Source organism: Prosopis cineraria, unplaced genomic scaffold, assembly GCF_029017545.1.
Source record: "Prosopis cineraria cultivar Desert tree isolate PC_DT_omini unplaced genomic scaffold, ASM2901754v1 PC12, whole genome shotgun sequence".
Lineage (NCBI taxonomy): Eukaryota > Viridiplantae > Streptophyta > Magnoliopsida > Fabales > Fabaceae > Prosopis > Prosopis cineraria.
The window spans coordinates 28752071-28762418 of NW_026555343.1; the positions used below are offsets into that span (position 1 = coordinate 28752071).

General features: G+C 37.1%; 1 pseudogene; it reads left to right on the forward strand.

The window, feature by feature from the left end:
• The first annotated feature begins 1424 nt into the window (after positions 1-1424).
• LOC129289218 (uncharacterized) lies at positions 1425-10033 on the forward strand (annotated as a pseudogene).
• Positions 10034-10348: the final 315 nt, after the last annotated feature.

The following is a 10348-nucleotide window of genomic DNA, read 5'->3' on the forward strand; positions in this document are numbered from 1 at the left end:
ATTAACACTATATTTCTCCTCTCTTTTTGTGATTAATGATATATATGTGTTTATTTTACTCTTTTCTTAATGCTTCTACATGATTGGCCACTATTTAGATGTTGGGTTCACTTAATTGATGCTTGAGAGGGCTAGGTTGAGTGTAGAACTTGGGTAAAATTGTATAAGAACTTGATATTTTCATGTTGAATGGATAGTTTTGCTAGTAAGATAGAGATATACTTGCTAGCTTACACAGCCACATTAGGGTTGGTCTTTAAAATTGAGTTTTATTAATTGTAATAAGAGATTGGGCAATTAATTTAACTAAACACTGGCTCATAACTTGAAAGAGCTTGTCCAAGTATTTTTGGAACCCTAGGTTAGCACTTATTTTCATTAAAAGCATTTGTGAGAGAAGGTAATTTTGGTGTTATGAAATGCAAGGGGGATAAATAATTCTATGTCTCAATTTTTGTTGGAAGTTTGTGAATCACTCACTTTGTTTATTTTCCAGTGTTAGTTTCATTTGCAAATCATTTTCACCTAACTATGTGTAGCTCAACTTAATCAAATTTGCTTAGTCTTTTGCTTGATCATTGTTTTTAAACAAATCCTTGGGGAACAATACTTTACTCATCTTATATTACTTGCTACGACCCATTCACTTGCGGTAAGCAACAAGTTTTTGGCGCCGTTGCCGGGGATTTGCTTTTGAAAATATTATGGTCAACCTTAGACTAGTGATATTAGATTTCACTTGAGCTTTGTAGATATTAGTTTTAGATTTTTATTTTGTCTTTGTTTAGTGTTTTTGTTTTAGTTTGATACTTCTTTAGTTGTTTTCTTCTTCAGGTACCCATTTGGCATATGCAAGTCATAAGCCCAAAAGGATTAGAAGTGATACTTGAAGGATTGACAATCTTTGAAGAAGCTGAGTCTCCTAATTCTGAAAGAACTCCTAAAACTCAATTAGGAAACATGGCAGAAGACCAGTATGACACCACCTCAATCAATGACTTTGCTAACCAAAATCTGAGGGGTACTCAATCTTGTATTTAAATGCCGGAGTTTTAAGTACATACTTTTAAGATCAAGCCTGCCATGATCACAATGCTTCAAATGAATGGTGTGTTTCATGGTCTATTCAATGAAGATGCTAACAAGTACTTAATGTCTTTTGTGGAAGTATGTGATTCTTTCAAACAAAACGGGGTGCCTAAAGATGTCTTGCGCTTGTGGTTATTTCCAATTTCTTACAAGACAAGGCTAAAGAATGGTTCAACAATCTTCTCGAAGGTTCAATTGGTTCATGGGAGGATCTTGAGAACAAGTTTAGAGCCCAATTCTTCTCTGATGATAAAATGGTGGAAGCAAGAGATGAATTTCTTAGCTTTAAGCAATATCCAGAGGAATATCTCTTTGCAGCTTGGGAGAGATACAAGATGTTAATGAAGAAATACCCTAATCATGGGGTGGACAAATGGGTAGTGATTCAGATTTTCTGTAATCATCTGAATCCATCTTCGAAGGCCATGGTTGATTCTATCACAAATAGGGGATATCGGAATGTTCCTGTTAATGAAGTTTTTCACCTCTTAGACCAATTGTCTATGAACAACAATCAAAACACGGATAGAAGGAATACATCAATGGTGATTAGTGCTAAAGATGATTCCTCTTCCCAAATTGTATCCATCTTGAATGCAATGAACAAGCGTTTTGATGTGTTGGAATCTCAAATGCAAAGGAGAAATTCTCATAATGTGCATGCTGTCCAAGCCATTCCAACTGTGTGTAATCAATGAAATGATATACACATGCTCGATCAATGTCCTCTTTATATGACCACTGAGTCTGTTAACTATATGGGCAAGTTTCAAAACCCTCACAACAACCCTTACTCTCAAACATATAATCAGGATGGAGGAATAATCCTAATTTTTCATGGAGTCAAGGGAATTCTTCAAATCAACCTTCATCCTCTAATGTCAAGACACTTCACCCTTTGGGTTTTCAAGCTCCACCAAAGCCAATGCTGGTTAAGGAAGAGGAGTCTAGAATGGAAAAGATGCTAGTACAAATCTTGAGTAATCAAGAGTCTGCAAGAGTTGAAACTAAGGCAACTCTTACTCTTATGATACCGCAATCAAGAATCTCAAAGTACAAATGGGGCAATTGGCTTCGCAAATGAATGCTATGTCAAGAAATAATCTCCCTAGTAACACCATTCCAAATCCTAAAAAGGATGGTAAGGAGGAGTGTAAAGCAATCACTTTGAGAAGTGGGACACAATTACCTGAAGTTCTTATGCCAAGTGCAAGTGGTGTGAGTAGTGGTGGTACTAAGGTAGTTGTTGATGATGAAGTGATTAATGAAGAAATTATGGTTGAAAAGCGTGACAACTCGAAGAACAATCAAGAAGAGAAAAAGAATGAAGATCAAGCCAAAAAGGTTAGTGATGAGAAAAAGCAACAAGAGGCTAAGCCAAAATATGTGCCTCCACCACCTTTTCCTCAAAGGCTTAGGAAGCAACAAGAAGATGGCCAATTCAAAAAGTTTCTTGATATGTTCAAGTAATTACATATCAACATTCCTTTTGTGAAAGCTTTGGAGAAAATGCCTAAATATGCTAAGTTCATGAAAGATGTGCTCTCTAAAAAGAGAAAGTTCAATGAGTTTGAGACGATTGCTCTAACCAAGAGTTGTACAGATATCATTAAGCAACTACCTCAAAAGTTGAAGGATCCCAGTAGCTTCTCAATTATGTGTCATATTGGAAATAAATTTTTGGGTAAGGCATTATGTGATCTTGGTGCTAATATCAATCTTATACCTCTCTTTATTTTCAATAAATTGGAGTTAGGTGAAGCTAGACCAACAACCGTGACTTTGCAATTAGTGGATAGAAGCTTGGCTTATCCACGTGGTGTTATTGAAGATGTTATTGTAAAAGTGGATAAATTCATTTTTCCGATTGATTTCATTGTCTTTGATTATGAGGTGGATCATGATATTCCTATTATCTTAGGAAAACCATTCTTGAAAACTGCTAGAACCTTAATTGATGTTGAAAAAGGTGAGCATACTATAAGGGTGGATGATGAGCAAGTCACTTTTAATATACACAAGTTGATGAAATCTCTTAATTATCTTGAGCAATGCTTCTTTATTGATATGCTTGATCAAGTTGCACAAGAAGAATTCAATGAGGCAATTCATAATGATTTTTTGGAAGCCTTGTTGCTAAGAGCTCAATTAAAGACTCAAGATGGAGAAGAGTGTATGGCTATCATGAATGCATCACCGGTTTATCCTAGAAACCGTGTCCAATTTGAATCTCTAGATTTATCTTCTCTTGGTAAACCATGTTTGAAATCCTCTATTGAAGAGCCACCATCTCTTGAGTTGAAGACATTACCTTCTCATCTTCGGTATGTCTATTTGGAAGCTAACAACACTTTGCCAGTGATTATTGCTACGGACTTGAATGAACAATAAGAAGAGCAACTTGTGGAAGTCTTGAAAGCTCAAAAGAGAGCTATTAGATCGACTATTGCCGACATAAAGGGTATTAGTCCTTCAATTTACATGCATAAGATTTTCCTTAAAGACAATATAAAACTTCCGTGGAACATCAAAGAAGGTTGAATCCTATTATGAAGGAAGTTGTGAAAAAGGAGATCTTAAAATGGCTTGAGGCAAGCATTATCTATCCTATCTCTGATAGCTCTTGGGTGAGCCCAGTTCAATGCATTCCAAAAAAGGGAGGTATGACTGTAGTTGCTAACACCCATAATGAGCTAATTCTTACTCGCACTGTCACTGGGTAGAGAGTATGCATAGATTACCGGAAGCTAAATGTGGCTACTAGGAAAGATCATTTTCCTCTTCCCTTTATCGACCAAATGCTTGACAAATTAGCTGGAAGGGAATTCTTTTGCTTCCTTGATGGGTATTCAGGCTATAACCAAATTGCCATAGCTCCAGAGGATCAAGAAAAAATGACATTTACTTGTCCTTATAGAACTTTTGCTTTCAAGCACATGCCTTTTGGGTTATGCAATGCACCGGCTACTTTTCAGAGATATATGATGGCAATTTTCTCTAACATGATTGAGCAAACTATGGAAGTCTTCATGGATGACTTCATGATTTTTGGGGATTCATATGAGGAGTGCTTGATCAACTTGGCCCATGTGTTGAAAAGATGTGAAGAGACCAACTTAGTCTTGAATTGGGAAAAATGCCACTTCATGGTTAAGGAGGGCATAGTTCTTGGCCATAGAGTCCCAAAAATGGCTTAGAGGTAGATAGAGCCAAAATTTCAGTGATTGAGTAACTTCCTCCACTTACTAATGTTAAGGGTGTGAGGAGTTTTCTTGGCCATGTGGGATTTTATCACCGCTTCATTAAAGACTTCTCCAAAATAGTCAAGCCTCTTTGTACTCTTCTTGAGAAAGAGGTTGAATTTAAATTTGATGATTCATGCTTGAAAGCATTTGAAGAGTTGAAGAAAAGACTTGTGTCTGCACCTATCATGATGGCTCCTGATTGGAATTTGCCTTTCATTGTGATGTGTGATGCTAGTGACTTTGCTGTAGGTGCTATGCTCGACCAAAAGAAAGAAAAAGTACTTCATCCAATTTATTATGATAGCAGAACACTTGATGATGCTCAAGAAAACTACATCATGATTGAGAAAGAGCTTTTTACAGTGGTGTTTGCTTTTATCAAGTTTAGATCATATCTTGTAGGTACTAAGGTGACAGTTTACACTGACCATTCAGCTTTGAAGTACCTATTCAGTAAGAAAGAGTCTAAAGCAAGGTTAATTCGATGGGTACTACTTCTATAAGAATTTAACTTGGAGATTATTGATAGGAAAGGTACTGAGAATCAAGTAACGGACCATCTTTCTAGGTTGAGTACTAATGCTCAACTTAAACTAATGTTATTGATGAAGCTTTTCCTGATGAGCAACTCTTTAAGGTTGACAATATTCAAACACCATGGTATGCAGACATTGTCAACTATCTTGTTTGTGGCATCTTGCCCTTTGATTTGAAGTTTCATCAAAAGAAGAAGTTTCTCCATGATGCTAAGTTGTATTTTTAGGAAGAACCCTATTTGTTTCGCCAATGTGCCGACTAAATGATTAGAAAGTGTGTTCCTAAGTGTGAGAAACAAAAAATTCTAAGATGTTGCCATTCTTCTAACTATGAAGGCCACTTCAGGGGTGACAAGTCAGCATCTAAAATCTTGCAAAGTGGTTTCTATTGGCCCTCTTTATTCAAAGATGCATATGACTTTGTTTTAAAGTGTGATAGGTGCCAATGGATGGGTAACATCTCTAGAAAGAATGAAATGCCACTCAATAACATGCTTGAAGTAAAATTGTTTGACGTGTGGGGCATAGACTTCATGGGACCATTTTCCATGTCTTTCAACAATCAATATATCCTTATTGCTATAGACTATGTCTCAAAATGGGTCGAAGCGATGGCATTTCCCACTAATGATGCTAAAGTGGTGCTCAAGTTCTCGAAGAAGCATATTTTCACCTGCTTTGGAGCACCAAGAGCTATTGTGAGTGATAGTGGTACCCACTTTTGCAACAATCAATTTCAATCTCTTTTGAAGAAATATGGTGTCAAGCACAAAGTTGCACTTGCCTACCATCCTCAAACTAATGGAAAAGCTGAGATTTCTAATTGGAAAATTAAGAAGATACTTGAGAAGACGGTAGGAGTGGCAAGAAAAGATTAGTCCACCAAACTTAATAATGCATTCTGGGCTTATCGAACGGCTTACAAAACTCATATTAGCATGTCTCCATACCGGTTAGTTTTTGGGAAAGCATGTCATCTACCAGTAGAGCTCGAACATGGTGCTTATTGGGCTATTCAAAAGCTCAACTTTGATCTTAAGGCTGTGGGTGAAAAGAGACTTCTCCAACTGAATGAACTTGATGAATTTCGGTTAAATGCCTATGAGAATGCTAGGCAATACAAGGAGAAGACAAAGAGATGGCATGACAAGAAAATTTTATGCAAAGCATTTAAGCCAGGCAAAAAGTACTCTTGTACAACTCTAGATTGAGATTATTTCCTGGCAAACTCAAGTCTAGATGGTCGAGACCGTTCAATGTGGTCCAAGCATTCCCTCATTGTGCTATTGAGCTAGAGAGTAGTGAAGGAGAAAGATTTAAAGTCAATGGGCAATGAGTGAAGCATTACTGGGGTGGAAAGGTAGATCGTGAAGCAATCACCTTACCCTTATCTGATGCCTCTTAAAGAAAAGAAGAGTCAGGCTGAATGACTATAAAACAAGCACTACTTGGGAGGCAACCCAAGTTTTAAACCTTGTCTTTTGAATTTTTCTTTTATAGTTTAGTTGTTTTGGTGAACTTATGTGTGATCTTATCTCTTTTGTAGGTTAACAAGAAGATATGAGGAAGTATAAGCCTTTGGAGAAGCAAGAAATGTGGCCAAAGAACAAAAAAGCACAAAAGGAAGGAAAATTTCAAGGAATTCAAGTTATTTAAGTTGTTTTTATGCTTATAAACTTGTCTTGGTAATTATTTTAAGCTTATTGAAGTAAATGTAATTTTTTGTGACTTGATTCCCATGAAAAATGGTTCTTTTTGGGGGTTGATTGCATTTTAATTGAAGGAAATTTTGTATGGTTGATGAATGATGGTTAGAGATTGATTTTGGAGTGAATTGAGTACTTGGAAGAGGTTTTAAGGGGTAAACAAATTAGATTTTTGAAAACAGGGTGCTGCAAAATTTTGCTTTCAAGAAAGTTTGACAAAAGTCATGACTTTGGGCTCACGACTTTGAGATTCCAGAGAAGGTCGAAGGTCAAAGTCATGACTTTGATTTCAGGCTTAAATCCAAAGTCACGACTTTCATCTCCTCTAGACCTATTTGAAAAAAAAAATTTGATTTTCTTTTTTTAAAATATGTATATATATATATAATATTAATAATATTTTTTCTTTTCTATCCTTTTCTTTTCTTTCCCTTATGTGTTATGTTTTATAGTATTTAAAAATAATATATATATATTTATATAGATATAATATAAAAAAAATTTCTTCTTCTTATCCTTCCAGTTCTGCAGCTGGTTAAAAAAAGAAAAATAAATAAAATAATATTCTCCCTCTCCTTTCCATTCCAACATCTGTAGCTGGTCTTAGTTTAAAAAAAAATTCTTCTTATCCTTCCATTCCAACGTCTGCAGCTCGTGTTATTAAAAAAAATTTGGTTTAATTTTGAAAAAAAAACCCTCAGCTCCCTTCATTTTTTTTCTTTTCTCTCTTGCCTCGTTTCTATAGTCACTCATTTTCTGCCATTGCCGCCGCACGCTGTTTCTTTTCCTCCACCACCAGCAGCTATGGCATCTCATTTCTTATCTCCCTCCACCGCCTTCTTTATGGTGAATCAAATCTGCAGCTCCCTCTACTGTCGTCGGCCTATATCTACGCCTTTACTCGCCTTCACCGTCACCTCCTTGCTTCATTTCCACCGGCAGCTCGTTCCACCTTCATTTCCACCGACTTTGATTCTCACCGTTTGTCCCTCTTTCTGCTTCGAGTTATGGTTTGGGCGAAGCTGTTACTCGAACGACAATGGCAAAAATGAGTACATTTCTAGATCTGAACGTCGCCCCCTTTCTTCTCAAACACTGTACAGCCGTTGCTTCCTTCCAACCATCATTTTTGTTCAAGCCACGGCATGTTTCTTCTTCATAGCTGTCAACCACGTCAAGCTATACTGTTCAACCTTCTGGCCATAGCCTTTGCCACTGCTACTGTATCTCCCTCTCCGCCATAACTACTCGTGGAGCTTAAGGGTGCTTCTTCGCCATTCATCCCTGTCTTTCCTTCCCTAGCTTAAATCCTTGCTCCAAAGCTGAATGCCAACGACCCTGAGTAGCTTAAACCCATTGTTCACCGTCATGCCACAGCTATCGCTTCTGTCTCTGCACTAAACCTATGCAACCCAGTGAAATTTCTCCCTTCCATCTTCATCATCATTGTCTCCCTTTATCTCTGTGCACTCCACTGTGTCCTCTCCTTTCTCCACTGAGCTGTTCAAGATTCAAGAACCTTGAATTTAGTCGTTGCCCAGCTGCTGTTATGCTCACTTGCTGTTAAAAAAAACTCCTTTCATTTTTGGAAGCAAGGCTCTGATTATTGCTTTAACTGGGTCTAAAATCACTCTTCTTACTGTGTTCTCACTGTTAGAGACTGTATTTTGAGGTACATTATTTTGTTGGTCTACTTTACCTTGCTTCTGTTTAGCTTAAACTCTCTAGCATTAACCTCTACAAGTATGTTTTTGCTACTAGAATTGATTTTGACTGAGCTGAGGACTTATGTGAATGTAATGCTACTGTTTTGATGATTTTGTGTGTTACCTCACTCCTAATTGTGATGCTTGAAGTTTAACCCATTATCTTGGAGCTTAAATTTTGTATTTTCTTCATTGGAGGGTTTAGTCATAGGTAGCTAGTCTTGGCAGTAGAAAGTGAAAACTATTTTGATAAAAATTTCATATTTGCACTGTGATCATTTGGTGTGAATGTTGGTAATATTCTCTTAATTTTACTGAAAAGATACTTTCCTCTAAATGAAACTCTTATTTTGTAACTTTAAGTTGCATTAGGAATGAAATGGATGTTGTTGCTCAGTAAATTCATGATGCATTTATGATTGGGATTGGCTTGAATCTGCTGCTAACTACTCTTGTAGTTTGAATTGAGACCATTGAAATTTTTTTTTATTTGGAATCTTAGGATATTTGAAGAATTTCTTTGGTTGAATGCTCTCATTATGAAACTTGAGCTTATGATTGTGACTTGTGCTCAATACTCACTGTCATGCTTCTTGATTCTGGACTTGGCTTTGCTCTTCATGTTTTGAATCCTTAGTTTAAATTTGTTATGTGGAAGCTAGACCTTGTTTAAACATATTATGTAAAGTGCCATTTTATGGTAGCTTCATTTAATCTTGTTTGCTTTAAGTTTGAACCTTTATTCTTCCTTATACTGGCTGTTGCTCATTGGTATTGCATTGAGTGCTTTCTTGTAGGCAATGGGTAAGAAAAGTGTCCCTCTTTCCAAAAAAGCTAAGGTCATTGAGGTTAGTGAAAGTTCTAAGGGATCGGGATGGGATAAAACCCAATTTTCCACTGCTGCGATTCAAGATTATTTTGAGCAAAATTTGAAGGAGAGAAAAATAGTTTAAGAAAGACCCTTCCTTTTGAGATGGTCTAAGAAATTTTACAATGATTTGCATGATGTATATCATGCCACTAGCCTCATCTGTGAACAGAGCCATGCCTCTCAGCTACTTATGGAAGTTTTCTATGCCTACGTTGCTTGCAAGGATACCTTGCAATGTAAGGTATGGGGCAAATGGGTAGAGATCACTGAGGACACATTTCGAAAGGTGTACAACCTTTCTTCCATAAAAGAGTGCCAATATACCGTTTACAAGAATGATAGAACTCAATTGCCATTTGATGATGTAGTCCGAGTGCTATGCCTTCCTGAAAAAAATATTTGGCAACATGACACCTATGGCAATCCCAAGAGTATTCTATGCTGTAATCTGAACAGCACAACTCATATATGGTGGCACTTCTTGGCATCTAATGTGATCCTAGTGACCCATATGAGTGATATGGCTGTTGATCAAGCTGCCCTGTTATATACCTTGATAATGAGGCAACCTGTTGACTTTCCAAAAATCATGTTTGAGTATATACAGAAGTTGCCTAGAAGCAGATATCACAAGCAAGCATTTGGGTTTCCACACTTGATTACTCAAGTGTGCTTAGAGAAGAAGGTTCCCACTTTCTCGAAGGATCTCATACTCCCTCCTTTGCCTAAGTTCAATTATAGAGAAATTCGATATGCTGAGGGACCAAGAGGGGTACCAGATCAAGCTGTGAATGGTAGGAGGCATATTGATCCACCTCATGTTGAGCCTACACTGAGCAACCTCATAGCACTCATCCAGAATATGCATGAGGGCCTCTAGAGCCAGCTGGATTGAATTGACTTCTGGCTCTACCACATTGAGCTATTCTTGCATCAGAGATTTCAGATAGACTTGCCAGAGGAAGAAAAGGAGGCCAATACTGATGTTGGCCAAGACTTGGACAATCACGCTGACTAGCTTCACCCTTCCTTACTTTACTGCCTTTTATTTCTGTTTTTAATTCTAATTAGCTGTTGATTAGTTCTTTTTGGGTAAATATGGTTAGCAATGATCTTCTGATATCTTTTGTGTAGGGCTAACTTTGATCTTTTTATAGCTAATATGTGATACCTTGACTAATCTTTTGCAACTAAT